A 15434-nucleotide genomic window follows, 5' to 3' on the forward strand; every position below is an offset into this window, starting at 1 on the left:
GTGCCAATCCCAGAAGCTGCCTTCTTATGTAGTAGATATGGTTGTGTCTGCCCTACAGAAGTCCATACATCCACTCTCACATCCCACCCTTGCCAGAAAAGGTAGAAAATAGATGGAAAAGCTCCTAGGTGGAGATGGACACAGGGAGATCACATGTGATTACTGTCATGACCAAACTGAGCTCAGGGCAGATAAATTTAATTTACTTTCAGTTAAAATTAAAGTAGGAACCTGTGAAACAAAAAAAGTAAATTCACTTTTTCCTCCTGCTCTCTTTCCAGGCACAGCTTCATTCTTGATGCTTCTGGTTCTTCCTGAGCAGCACAAGTGGTGGTGGAGGGTGGTTGCAGTCAGTCTGTAATGATTTTTGTCTCTGTTGTTGCTTCTTTCTCGCTTTGTGTCTCTTCTCCTGCATGGATCCTTCCCACAGAGCACAGTGCTTCAGGAATAGTCACAGAACCACAGAACCGTAGAGGCTGGAAGGGACCTCTGGAGATCTAATCCAACCTCCTGCTAAAGCAGGTTTCCTACAGTGGGTTCCATAGGAAAGCATCCAGGTGGGCTTTGAATATCTCAAGAGAAGGAAACCACAGGTCCTCTGTGCAGCCTGTTCCAGTGTTCTGTTGCCTTCCACGTAAATAAGGTTTTCCTCATTTGAGATGGAAATTAAAATGTTTCAGATGGTGCCCATTGCCCCTTGCTCTATCACTAGGCATCACTGAGAAGAGCCTTGGCCCATCCTCTTGGCTCCCACCCATTTGGTATTTATAAGCACTGATAAGATCTCCCCCTTCGCTCTTTTCCAGGCTGAATAGTTCCTGGTCTCAGCCTTTCCTCACAAGGTTGTTGTTGCTGTCCTCTAACCATCTTCATGACCTTCTGCTGGACCCTCTAGAAGCTCCCTGTCAGAACTGGACATGATATTCCATATGTTGCCTCCCCAGGGCAGAATGGATGGGGAGGATCACCTCCCTCACCTTGCTGGCCATTCTCTTAATGCATCCCAGGACACCTCTGGCTGCCTTGGCCATAAGGGCACACTGCTGACTCATGGCCATCCTGTTGTCCAGCAGGCCTCCTAAATCCCCAGAGCACCATTCCAGCAGGATATTCCCTAACTTGCACTGTAGCGTGCGATTATTCCTCCCCAGGTGTAGTACTCTACACTTGCCCTTGCTGAACCTCATAAGTTTCCACTTGTCCCCACTCTCCAGCCTACCCAGGACTTGCTGAATGGCAGCACAGCCCTCTGGTGTGTCGGCTTGGCATCATTAGAAAACATATTGAAGGTGCATTCTATTATTTCATCCAGGTCATTGATGAAGACATTGAACAACCTGGACCCATTACTGACTGGAGAACACTGCTGAGACACAGGCCTTCAGCTAGATTCTATGATACTAATCACAACACACCAAGCTCTGCCACTTAGCCAGCTCTCCGTCCACCTCCCTGTCTACTCGTCTATCCAATGCTTCCACAGCTTATTTACAAGAATGTCATGGGAGACAATGTAGAAAGCCTTGCAACTTGGCTTGGCAGATATGGATTGCCTATGCCAGATGATAGCTGTTTTGCATTGCAGTAAGGGGTTGCCTTCCTGGAGAATATTTACTTACAGTTGGCCATATACAACATGAGACTGCAAGGATTTGATTTCAGGGAACATCACTGCCTCAAGGTATGCTGCCAGTATATCCTGAGCTTTTTTTTATATTATTTTATCCCATTTGGTACCTAAGCATGTTACTAAAAAGAAAACAGTAATAATAAAGACAAAGGGCTGGAGAACCTTTCCTACTATTGTGATTTAACCATCAGGCATTTAGGTACCACACAGCCATTATCCCATTGGGACAAGAGACAGAATTATGGGGAAAATACCAACTACATTCTGCTCAGACACTACTTCCAAATGGGTAAGAATTCTGGGGCAAACTGACCCAAAAGAGGGCACAGGGGGGTGGAAAGTATTTTCATCTCATCTGGATGCCACATCTAATTGTGTCACTGGGGATACTTTGGTTTGCCACAACATCAGTGTGGGTGTCAGGTTTTTCTGCTTCACCACGTGCAGAAAATTAAAGGAGAAACAAGCCTGATTGCTGGCAACACCAACATGAAACCTTCTGATAAACCAGAATCCTTCTTACATATGTGAACATGTTGCAATGAATTCAGAGGAATCTCGTGAGCAATTGGTGCTCTGAAGTCCACTGATACATACAGTTTTGTGCTTCCATATAAGTGCTGCTGATTCAGTGGTATCAGGCAAGTAGGTGCCAGACAGAATGAATGATAGAGATGACAAATACTGAAGTGATTTGTTCTGTGTGGACAGCTGTCTTTGATGGTCCATGAAGATTTCCATGAGGTTGTTTCAATTTCTATTTCATTCTGGACTTACATTACTCCTTGCTTGACTCTACTGTTACTGTTTAACTGGACTGATGGGAAACAATCACAAGAGGTTACAAATTTTAGGGGAAATGCTCCCAAATGTCTTTTACCAGGTTGTAAATAAATATATGAAAATATCTGATATTTTATCTAAAGTTAACATTTAGTTCCCAGAAGCCTCTGTCTAGACTCATCATCAAGATACATGATTTCATACAACCAAACAGGAGCTTCTAACATGAAAGAAAGATCTCACTTTGTTATTTTATTTTATTTTATTTTATTTTATTTTATTTTATTTTATTTTATTTTATTTTATTTTATTTTATTTTATTTTATTTTATTTTTCACTTCCCATTTGCTAACAGGAGCAAAAATCTGATCTCTGAAAGTCCACTACAATTAGACTCTATGAGGATATTTATCCACGGATCATTATTTGATAGCTGAGATATCTAGCCTTCATATTCTCCAGCCTTTATGCAAAGTAAGCGATGCGGTCATACAGACACATTTCCTATAAAAACATTTGAGAGCCCTCTAAATAGTTCTCGAACAAAGACTGCTAAAATATTCATTATGATGACTGTACAATTTCCTTCAACTCCCTGTAAAGGAGAAGTCTTGTGTTAGAACATGGAATCCTGAATAGGTAAAGCATAATGTTACATACAGATCTGTGTATAAACTCAGATGTTGCATGTAGCACATCTGCAGTGTTCACTTTGGCAACCAAGGGCTTTTAAAACACTGCTTTTAAAATGACAGTGGTTTGTTTAAAGATACATTGCTCAGCTTGGGAAAGAAGTTCTGCCGTGGCAAGGAGCAAGTGAAAAATCCTCCAGACTAAGTTTATATGCTGACTGCAAAACTTCAGGATGACTAAACATTTGTGTCTTAAAAGTGTTTAAAATGCTGGATCATATCACGTAGTCGTGGAAGATGATTTTCTCTGCTGCAACTCTTTGCAATCATGCATGACTGACTTTGGTGGAAGAATTATTATGGTGAGTGTTTTCCTTCCCTCCAAGCCTTGCAGCTTTGTAAGCTGCCTCCTGGAGCTAATTATTTGACGTCTGGCTTAGGGGCAGCCATGTCCAATGTGCTGTGCTGTAACCAGAACTGAAACTGGTGTCCTAATACTCAATATGAGAAGACTTGCAGAAAAAAATAATGATATTACTTTTGTCTTGCACGTAAGTACAGAGGGATGATGTTGTTGCCTTGCTGACGTTGAGTCTTATGTTTTCATTCAGGCTCAGAGACAATTCTGGATTTGCAAAAGGAAAAGAAATTATCTGATCTGTTTCATTGCTTCTGTTCCTGACACAGTCAGAGGAGCTGGGCAATTTCCCAAATAAAAGTTGATTTGGACGTATTTTGCTTGTTGCAGGAAGCGACAGTTTGTCAAAAACTGAGGCTGTATACAAGAAGCACATTCTTGGAGACTTTCCACGTTATATATATATACGCAGTCAGCAGACAGAAAAGAAGTGGCTCTAAGGGCCACTTGTGAGTGGTGTGACAGGAAACAGATGAGGGAATCAAACACCAGTTCCTGTTTGCTCTTTTTTATTCTTTTTCTTTTTTTCTCTTTGATCCAATTGTTAAGCACAGATACAAAAACTACCTTGATATATTACACAGCAGCTTTTTTTTTTTTCCTAAGGGTACATACCTCTGTCCTTCCTCCCTCCAGATTTAATACTGCCACTGGATCTTCCTTTGGAACAAGGACACCCCAGACATTTTCCTCTCTTAGCCTGCAGTCCAGGCACATGGAAACAGGCCCTACAGCCCGTCAGGTGCCTCATTTGTTCATGTGACAGCAGCCTGAGCTGAGGTCCATTCTTCTGTTGTAACTGATAGCCTAAATGGCTTGAAGTTATGCCATAGCTTGCCTGTGACTGTTGTCCCTTTGGTACTGCAGTGAAATAAGGAAATGAAGCTGGGCAGGAGCTGGAGTTTCACATCAAATGTATTGCTCTTCCAAATCTGAGTGAGACATCAACTTTCTAACTGGGTGGTAGAACTTCAAAGTGCTAAAAACCTCTGCTCTAACTAAAACATGTAGTTGCATTTTATGTTTGTATATTATGCTTTGGTTTTATTTTTTCCTTTGCTTGACTCCTAAGCTATTTTTCTTTTTGCTTGTTTGTTTCAATTAAACATACCCTCCCTCAAAATGAGCTGCACTTGCACTGTGTAACTTTGCCCACCACAACTGCAGCCATTCCAGTACATCATCCAAGTACCACATATTGCCAGTTAGAACAACACACAGTGAAAGATGCCTGGAGTATGGTTTCAAACATCTTGGTAAAGATCATTTATACAGCTGGAGTGGCGAGGGTGTTTCTCCTATAACACAATTGTATGAAATAACTTCTATGTCAGCAGATCCTCCCAGTGTCTGTAAAGTAGCGCTAATTCTAAGCTTTTCTCCTTGCTGATATTCACTGTATAGACATTACTTTGACGATGGTGTTTTTCATCCTGAAATCCTCATGGCAGAACGTAACGTCCTCTGTATCTCATGGATCAGGATAGATGAGCTGCATCAAACACTACTTGACACCCATTAATTCTTACTAGTTTCTCTTTCAGGAATTCACGGTCTACTTTATCTCAAGGTTTTTTAACTGTTGTGGTTTTGATGAGGTCTTTTTTTTTTTCTGATTTAACCCTGTTTTTTTACAGCTGTAGGAGCAGGGAAGAGAGAGTAGCATGTTTTTGGATTTCCTGATCAGACTCCAGACTGGGGTGTCTTTTGCCATCAAAACATTCAGATGCCCTGTGGGAGATGGAGAGGCCTCATTGAATGTCAACTCGCTGATAATGAGGCTCTGGAAAGGAGACAGAAGGTCTGAATAAACAGGGGTGTTTTGTACCTAGGCATATGAAAAACCCTCTGCTTGTTGTGGAACTTGCTTGCTTTCTAGCCCATGGACTGTTAGTGGAAATGTATGTTTCCACAGTTGTGGCCACTTACAGCAACAGATTTAAAAGACTGTTTTTTTTAACATCCCACTGCGCTCTGGCTCTGATGATGCACCACATTTTGCATTTTCAGTTCCCTCCATTAACAATGGGGAACCCTGTCATCAATTGGACTGTGTTACCTCAGGGCATAAAGAACAACCTGACCATTTGTCAACAATTTGTTGCTGGTGTTTTATCTCCTGTATGCCAAACCCCCTCTTCAGATTACTGGAAGGAGATCCGGACTTATCATCACCACCACATTTGACACCAGCAGCAATGGAGCTGAATGCTGCCATCCAGATGACCCAGCCAACGTTGTGGGACTGTTGGGTTCAGTTAAAATGGATTATTGTTTGTATTTTAACTATGGTGGAAAGAATCAATCATTAGTTCAGTGTGTTAATTCTAGTTTAGCTGCTTATAGAAATCACTCTGCTTGGTGTAATTAAGCCTGGGAGTGTGGATACAGAATGTGTTAAAAATAGGGTTAGTTTTTGCTTTTCTCTGTGTTTTAGTTTGCATTCCTTGCTTATTACAGTGTGTTCAGAAGTGATACAAGATTCTTTAAATCATGCTTTTTTCATTAGTAAAGAAGGGGGAGATGTGGGAGATGGAGAGGTCAGCTCAGCCTCATTGAATTCAACTCACTGATAATGAGACTCTGAAAAGGAGACAGAAGGTCTGAATAAACAGGGGTGTTTTGTACCTAAGCATAAGATAACCCTCTGCTTGTTATGGAACTTGCTTGCTTTCTAGCCCATGGACTGTTAGTGGAAATATACTGAATGTGCATATTAGAACATAAAGTCTTGCTTAGAAGAATAAGCCAGGATACACAAGATAATGGGAATACACAAGATGATGGGGATACACAAGATGATATGGATACAGGAGATGGTGCAGATACACATCATGACCATCATTATCATAGCAGTAAAGAAATCTTCCTGGCACGAGAACCCTGTGATGTGTTACGTACTCATGACAGTGCCCCATCTCAGGTTCCAGAAGGACGAATGCATCTTTGTTCACAGGCAACCTGTTAAGTCAGGAAAAGTAGCATTACAGAAAGTCAATGCATGTGTTATGTGTGCAAATGCCTAATGAACATAAGCCAGCAAACTGATAATGGAATTCCTGTTCCTAACAGAAGACAGTCCCTTTCAGGCTGATCCTGATGAGGCAGCAAGACAACTTCCTGTTTATTGAGAAGAAGTAACAAACTTCTGACTTGAAAATCACTGTAATCACCATGAGAACACAGCCTTTAAGGCTGCTGTACATATCAGTACATTTGGAACATCACAAGGCACAGCAATGCATCACATAATACAAATCCAAATGCTTCTAGGCTGCATGTTGGGTACAGTAGCTCTTGAATCAGGCGATGGGTCAGCCAATCCATTAGACTAGAAGCATTGACTTCAAAGCAAGCAGGAGAAAACGGTCTATCCCCAGTTGGTGTGATGTGGAAAATGTGTGACCACACACATTGTGGAAAACACAAGAAAATGGAGGGCCTGTTATTTATTTTACCACGATGTATTTTTGCAGTTCTCCCACCTTTGAGAGATGTCATGTGCCAACCTGAAACATCTCACATGTTCTGTTATCGCTTATCCATATTTGAGCACACACTGAAGGTTTTGGAAAGAAGAAATCCACAAGAAAGTGCAGTCTGTGAAAAATAGAATTATCTTGTGGAAAGGTGTGCAGTTTTTTACCAAAAACACAGGAAAATAGATTTTAACATAATTCCGTTCTTATGTAAAAACATTTAATAGATGTCAAAATAAATGTTTTATTTTGATTCAGTTTATATAATACATAAATATGTTGCATGCATATATCTATATTTAGTAAGGTACGGTATTATATGCTTAGTATTCCACATTTAAAGTTTTGTATGAGAATATTCTCTTTTGAGAACAAAATGTTCTGATGGTGCTGGGAAGTGCTTAGAAGCTTACAAAATGAGTATTATTGGCTTGTAATTTCATGGTAGAGGAGTGAATCTTACGACTTCTGGCTTCCAAATAAGGCAGTGTTTTTCATCTAACTGCTAGAAATCTCTTCAGAGATTGTATTTAATAGTTTTCATCACTTAAGTGTGTGTGTGAAAAGATGACAAATGCACAGTGTTTCTCAGGAGATGGCAGTGTTGAGTTGGGAAGTTTACAGGGGAAGAGCTACTGAGACACAAAAATCTTTGAAAATAGAAGATAGGGTTTTGATAAAGCAGCATGTGGATGCCATGGAGTAATGGAGAATGCTCCAGCTGTACTTCACCCTTTTGTGGCCGCAGTGGCATGTATTTCTTTTTAACTAAGATCATAGACTGCGGTCCTTTCATAAAGGGAGACAGAATTGGCTACTGGGTCTGATTACGGTCACCTGAGATAATTTTTAACTTACATGTGTTTGTGTACAGATTTTTCAGACAAATACATATTATTATATCCATACAGTTGCAGTGCTTCCAAGTTAGCTCCTACGAAATGCTGACATCTGAATCTGTTGTGGACTGAACATTAAGATCCACAAACTGTTTGCCTAAGAAAAAATACCACAGGCAAAAAAGACATCTCAAATGATAAAAAGAGGGGGGAAAAGTCATTACAAATGCAGTATCAAATGTGTATGAGAACATTAAGGCTTTATTATGAATACAAATTATTTTTTATTTTGCATAGTCTTGCTCTGGGTCTTATTCTAATCAACACTGAAAACAGCGACAAAAACACAACGAAAGCAGTTGCAGGGAATTGCCCTATATGAATGTTTTCCAACATGACAGAAAACAGTGTCTGATAGAATACCATGTTTTCCTCTGTTCCTAACTGTGAAACATAACCATGTCCCCATCATCATTACAAAAGTCCTGCAACTCTGTTCATCTCTAATTTAATCTAATATTGGCAAGAAAGCACCTGGGGAGTAGGGAAGCTGAAACTTGGAACCTTGAGCAAGAAAGAGCTGATTTTGTCCATCTTTAGTCTGAAGCTGTGGCAGCTTGGACCATGCATGTCTCTCTACAAGTGTGCGTGCACATACAAAAACTAAATGTTTTCATTTTTTCCATCAGTATTCCCCAACAATGCATACTCCTGCATTCATACATATGAATGTTACTATACAGTGACAACACAAAACATAGCTGTTTCCTGAAGATGTTGGTAGAGAGTGGGTCTCCATGTGGTGGAAAGCTGCATTCTGCAGACACAAACAGTGCCAGCTTATATGGACTTATATGAACAGGTATCTCTGGGGTAGCCTGTAAATCAAGCTGGCTACAAAGGGTGACAGATTTACTAAAGGTAACACAGAGCTTTCCTATGGATTTGTATGAGTGAAGAGCTCACCTGGGCAGATCCTTACTCAAGTAAGAATTGCCCCACACACACATGGGAGGGAAGGCCACAATGAGGTCTCCCCAGAGCCTTCTCTTCTCCAATCTAAACAAGCCCTGTTCCCTCAACTTTTCCTCATAGCAGAGGTGCTCCTGCCCTCTGAAGTTAGTGCATCTGAAGAAGTTCCCTGCATTGTTTGCTGAAATGACATTTGTTATTTTGCTGTTTGTTTTTTGTTTTCTTCTTTTTCCTGATCCTCATAATGACCAGATCCTCATTTACTGTTTTTCTTGAGCACAGTAACTGCTTTTTCCATCACTGACATTTTATGGCTTTCCTGCACTTTGAAAATTTATTTCATCTCCGCTTTCTAAGACTTAGGCTCTACTTCTGCTGAAATCACTGAGAGTTGTAGTGCTTTGCAAATAAAATGTTAAGCCAACTTATGATGTCTTGAAGCTAACTGATGCACATTGCATTACTGAAGTATTACTCTGGCAGGTACAAGTAAGGTACAAGTTGTGTCCCTGCTGTTTCTTGGTATACTGTAGTGTTTACCTTCCACTGAACAATAGTGACTGTTGAATGCCTTTATGTTTTCAAAAATAGTTTGTTGAAACATGGAAAGCTGAAAAGATTTTTTTTTGCTGAAGTGAAAGCTTGTGTTATAGATGTCAGATGTTTCTTTTGACTCATTGTAATGTCAAGTTGACTTTGCTCTTTAGATGACTGAAAAAGATGGATTTCCATAAACACACAGCTTTTGATTCATTGGAGTAAGCTGTTCAGATCTTTGATTATTATTAGGGTTGGCTGTTTTGTTTTGTTTTTTGTTTTTTTAAGTTCCCCTGCATAACTCATAAGCATGTATGCATATTCTTTCCTTATCTCAACATTTTGGTCTGATTTTGAACCTTCAGATGTTGCTGAAGGCACACAAAGCAAGAAATCACAGTACAATGGGCTTGAAGCTAACAAAGCAAACTCTATGTTGTGGTTTAACCCAAAAGGCAGCTGATCACAACTGGTTGCTTATTCCCCCTGTTGGCGAAAGAGGGATGGTGAAAAACGTTGGGAAAAGTTTAAAAAATACATATTAAAACAAAAAACAAAAACAAAACATATACTTAAGTAATCATTAAGGTTGGAAAAGACCTCTAAGATCACTAAGTCCAACTGTCAATCCATCACCACCATGCCCATTAAACTGAGTTGCTCAGTGCCACATCTACCCTTTTCTTGAACACCTCCAGGGACAGTGACTCCACCATGTCTCTGGCAACCTGTGCCAATATGTCACCACTCTTTCTCAGAATGAATTTTAATACCCATCTTGAACCTCCTTTGGCACGACCTGTCACAAACAGAAAGGAGATGCACAGAAAGTCTGTCTGAGGTTTTATTTGGAAATACGCTACTTTGAACTCTAATTCTGGACAACTGTTAGCAGAACTTTAAAGGTAGAAATGAAAGATTATAGGAGTAATTCTGATTATATCTCTTTTGATTCTTCTAATTGTGGAAATAAAGCACACCTCCAATGTGATACTTTAGATGCTATTAGCACTGTCTAATAAGCAGGTGGTGGCTTTTCTTCTTCTGAGTTGTTGATGAAGAATCTAAGTTACAAACCAAAAGCAATAATGATGAAATAGATGATATAGCTAATTGTGTTGCATTTCACATTTGCACAAGCATAAACAAGAACAGAAGTTGTTCCACCTCTCACATCAGGTAGTAATGCTGCTTTGTGTGCATTACACTGCAAACACCAGAAAAAGCAATATGAAAAAGGTTCAATAGTTTCTGCTCACTTGGCTTTTGGGAAGCTGAAGGCTGACTTCAGGATGTGACTCAGATTCTTACTAGAAGGAGAATGAAACTACTTCAAAGCACCATTCTACTCTGAAAAATAAATCGGATGTGTTGTCTCAAGAACATTATATTTACCATCTCTTCATTGTCTCTTGGACCGTTAAAGCATTTTGTTATAACTGGCTCTGAGAAGCTCTTGAAACTTGAAAGTGAAGGTTTGCCCTTTACGTTTCTCCAGAATTAAGGATTCTAAGATCATAACTTTTCCAGCTAGTTTGTTGAGATCCAGGCAGAAAAAGATCTAACTCATTCTCCTAACTGTGTTCAGGAACACATGAGAAAGGAATGAAAGTGTTCTGTTCACATAACCCTGCAAAGAACTCTCTGAATATAAACAGAATGTAGAACTGGCAGTACATTAATAAGTACTTTTAATATTGGAATTTATATAGTGCAGTGAATTTAAAAAAAAAAAATGAAAAAAAAAGAAGGAAATTGGTGGATTCGCTGATCTTATTTGACTCAGTTTATAATGATAACCATTTCTCTCCCTCAGACTGTAGGAATTCCAGCTTTTGAGGGACTCCCAAGATTTTTCCATGCTCTGCTTTCCTCTATTTTGAGATGTTGAAAAGAAATGAAAAGATATTGGAAGAGAATTGATTTCAGCACTCTTGATTTTTCTAATTGTAAAAATGAAGTACATCTCACCTCCAGTGTGGTGCTTTAGATGTTGCTTGCAGTACCTCATGTGTACACCTTTAATTATTGCCTGCAAGTTGTAGAGATCCACCAGGATTTGTGAAAACTTTATGAGGTTCAGTAGAAACACAGAGCAAAAAGATAATCCTGCCTCTGGAAGTTATTACTCTCTCTGAGCAATGCTGCATGTATAGCAAGGTTTATAAAAACAAAAACCAGCAAAAAAACACATACAGCTAAAATTCATGGAATATTTCACCAGTTCTCTCTAGTTACTATATGAGAAGTATTTCCATTTTTTCCAACAGTTCTACTATCAAACTAGGACACTCTGAAACAGACAAGGAATAAATAAACAAACAAATAAATATTTGCATAGAAGTGCAACAAACCCATATTTTTATGTCTGCCAAGATTTGCCTGGTTTCACATCAAGATGATGTGAAACTACAATTTTTTCACTGCATCACTCTTCAGAAACAGCTTCTCAGAGGAATACATTAGAAAAAGAGGAATAAAAGCTTATTAAAGTGTATGTTCTCTACCAAGGTTCTCTAAAGTTTTGTTTTGACAGACTTTCTGTATTGTTTTCATCTCTTCAGAGTATTGCAGTATAAGACCTCTCAGCCGGAGCCTTTATCTGTTAAAGCTTAATGTCTTGAATTGGGTACCTGGCCAAGAAATCCTCTTGAATTTTAATCACAGTGGTAGCTAACGCAGTGGTTCTCATTCTCTCTTTGACTTTCAACAAGTAATATTACTGCAGTATTACCTAAATACATACTGTCTTTTTTCTTTTTTTTTTTGCCTTCTTGGAAGTGCAGTTTTGTATTGCTCTCACTCATAATGATACTTAAGCAACTCACAAAGCGCTCTGAGTCTGCAAAGTGCTCCACAGACCTTAAATAATGCTTATTAAATGTTAAAACACCAACAATAGGGCAGGCAAAGAAGCAGCATAGTCTCATTGAAGGTGCAGGGGAATGGTGGGCTAATCTGGAGCCTAATTCTGATGGTAATTGCCTACACCCAGCTCTCACTGACTTCCCAAATGCTTGTCATAAGATTTTGACTAAAATGTCATGATAATGGTGTGGTTCCCATCACCTTCTTTACTGGTGCACCAGGCTCAGTAATCTCCCCATTTACATCCTGACCACAAAACAGAACTTCTGCTTGGACAGTGCTCCAGAGATCACACAGATTATGTGTTTTCTGGGATAAAATATCCCATCTAAAGAATATTTGTTTCAGTGAGTAGAATGACTGACATGTGAACCTGAACATCAGATTATAAGAAACGCTTTCATTGTAGGCCTTTTTCTTCACCCCGTCTCTATTACCATGGCCTTACCACTGGGCGAATTACTTGCTTTACCTGTGTCCCAGTTATTCTAGTAGTATAGTAAGGATATTCACACTTATCAACATACTTAAAAGTCCCTGGGCAAATTTGCAATCTAACAGAGCCAATTTTCATTAGTGTTTATCAGCAGTGACAAAACTTTGCAGGCAAAAATATTTCTCCAGGTACAAGATATACTCCACTGTGAGACTCCCTGCAATCACAGACAGAATTACATTGACCTGATGGTCCTTGACACACAATTGTTTTCACGCCAGCAGTACAACACAGACAGACCTAAAAGACCAAACACGTCCCCAGGATAACTACCAAGCTTTAGACCAGGAATCACATACACCTCCAAACTGACGTACCTCTGCTCAGTATGTACAGATTTGCCCTAATGACATAAATAACATCTGGAGACTAAAGCCCATATATACATTGACAGCGAGTGACAATCTCCACACAATTTCTCCATAAGCCTTAAAACTGAAGGGCAAACATTAGAGGAAAAAAAGCATTTGGCAATGCAAACAAGCAAACCCTACAGCATCCAATTTCCTCTTACTGCAGTAGAAACACAGACATAAACTATACTAGTTTTCTTTCAGCCCACAGTTTCAGTGACAGACGTTTCATACTGCCCTCTGAAGGAGAGAAAGAATAAATGTTTTGTAGCTTGAAATACTTTTCAGTACTTCTTGTGCTTCAGAGTGTAACCCACAGCAGGGTCACACCTGCACTGGCATGCTGTCAATAGCAGACAGCCAGGCATGGCCCACTGTGCAGAAGGCCTGTTCGGATTTGGTAGCATGTAGCACACCCCTGCAGTGCCTGAGCTGGACTCCTCTTTCTTTGGATGTAAGGAGATGTGCAGTTACAAAATGCAATGATCCTGGTGAAGCTCTTATTATAAGACAAAGTCTTTTTGCTACTGGCTGTTTTAAAATTCACTTTTTCTTCTCTGTCTTTGAAATTCAGTTGATTTGTGAGCACAGGATTTCTTCCAGGAAGTGTTGATAGGCTCCTGTGAGAACTCTGATCTGCAGAAGAAGGTGCTTGAGATTTTTTGATCAGTCACTTTGTTTTCTGGTTTGGATCCTGAATTTATCAGCTTTATATGTTGTTTGATTTTGGGCTGTGATTTACTATTTCTCTCCTTTTATATTCAGATATCCTGTGCTATTTAGCAGAAGCTGAATTCTGTCTCTTTTAGGATGGTTGGGTGGAGGCGGCGGGTTGCTCTTTATTGTCAGAGACTTTGTGACTTCAGTATTAAACATAATGAATTCTACCTGCACTATAAAGCAGCCTTGCTTTTCTTTGAGGTAAATGCGTAGAGGAGTGGGTGATGAAAGACTACACTCATGGAGTAGCCATGGTTACGACCAAAGTGCTCTGGCTACTTGGTAGACCCAGCTCACCCTCTGTTTAAAAATGATGTGGCATAGTTATTCTGCACCCTAAGGTAATAATCTGTGGATGACTGACAAAGGTTGCATCACAGCACCACACTGGCACTCAAAAAATGTGCACAAATGCATATGTACATATGCTCAAATGGTATATTGCCCCTGCTTTCCACACCTGATATGACCTGATACACCTGAATGAGGATACCACTTGCTGGCTGCTCTTCTCCCCCATCCCCCCAGGGACACACAAATACTCCACAAGGCTCTGCTTGTGCTCTCTGGTACAAACCTGAAGCAGATTTCAGGTGGTCTGAAAGTCTCCAAGTGTTGCAGATCCTTGAGAATATGTCAGAGGATCTCAAGAGAACTGGTACAGGAGAAAGCTGCTTCAGAATGGCTGCCTGAAGGCAGGAAAGCAGCAAGGGAGAAAACATACTTGGTTTTATTGGTGAAATTTATTTATCCTGCATGGACACATTTAGCTTAGTACCAATTTCTCTTGATTAGAAGATGGAAAAGGCAATTATAAGAAGCATCAGTATCAAAACCTATTTTATTATATTGCAATTCTTATATCAAATTCAGAAAGGGCATCTTTCAATGACACTGAATGCATTAACAACATACTAACAGACTATTAACTACATTTGTCTTATTCTTTAAAGCTCTCACCTTAAGAAAAGTTGCTTACCTGCAACTTGTTATAACTGAAGCAGTTCTTCATCAGACCTCCAAGATGTTCCAGGACATTAATCTTCTACTGCTAGGAGTGAAGAATCCAAATGAACCAGAACTTTGAATTTGTCATACACTCTGGTAAACATGATAAGGAAATGATAAAGAATGGATATTTAGCTCTTATTGGAGAAACTCCTCACACTCTCTCACTCTATAAAAAGAAGATGAAATGCACGTAGGTAGCTTTGAAAATAATGCCGTCTATTTACTTCCATGGAAGCTACAATGAGGAGTATAATGACACTATTTGATAGAGCAAATTCTCAGCTACAAGACTTACTGTTCAATATAGTTATCACTATTAGCTATGCATTTTCACCAGTGATGAACAAGAGCCTGCAAGCAGAGTGGCGCAGCGGAAGCGTGCTGGGCCCATAACCCAGAGGTCGATGGATCGAAACCATCCTCTACTTGGCTTGCATTTGATGCTTGGACTAGATCTTAGTGGTCTTTTCCAGCCTTTATGATTCCATGCTGCCTGAACAACAATCTCTATGACTATCCAGAATGTGTCTTGTCTTGACTGCCACTGTTGCCACAGTACTTCAGATGTGGTCCCAGCAGAGCAAAATAGAGGTGAAGGGTCACCTTTGTCAACCTGCTGGCCATACTCTTTTTAATACACCCCAAGATACAGGTGGCCTTCTTGGCCACAGGAACACCTGGCCAGCTTATGGCCAA

The 15434-nt window shown here is 39.8% G+C and overlaps 1 non-coding gene across 1 annotated transcript; it reads left to right on the forward strand.

Annotated features, from left to right (window-relative positions):
• Positions 1-15094: 15094 nt before the first annotated feature.
• On the forward strand, positions 15095-15166 carry TRNAM-CAU. Its single transcript has one exon. It is a non-coding gene; the product is annotated as a tRNA-Met (tRNA).
• The last annotated feature ends 268 nt before the right edge of the window (positions 15167-15434 follow it).

The sequence above is a fragment of the Coturnix japonica genome, chromosome Z, assembly GCF_001577835.2.
Source record: "Coturnix japonica isolate 7356 chromosome Z, Coturnix japonica 2.1, whole genome shotgun sequence".
NCBI classification, from domain to species: domain Eukaryota; kingdom Metazoa; phylum Chordata; class Aves; order Galliformes; family Phasianidae; genus Coturnix; species Coturnix japonica.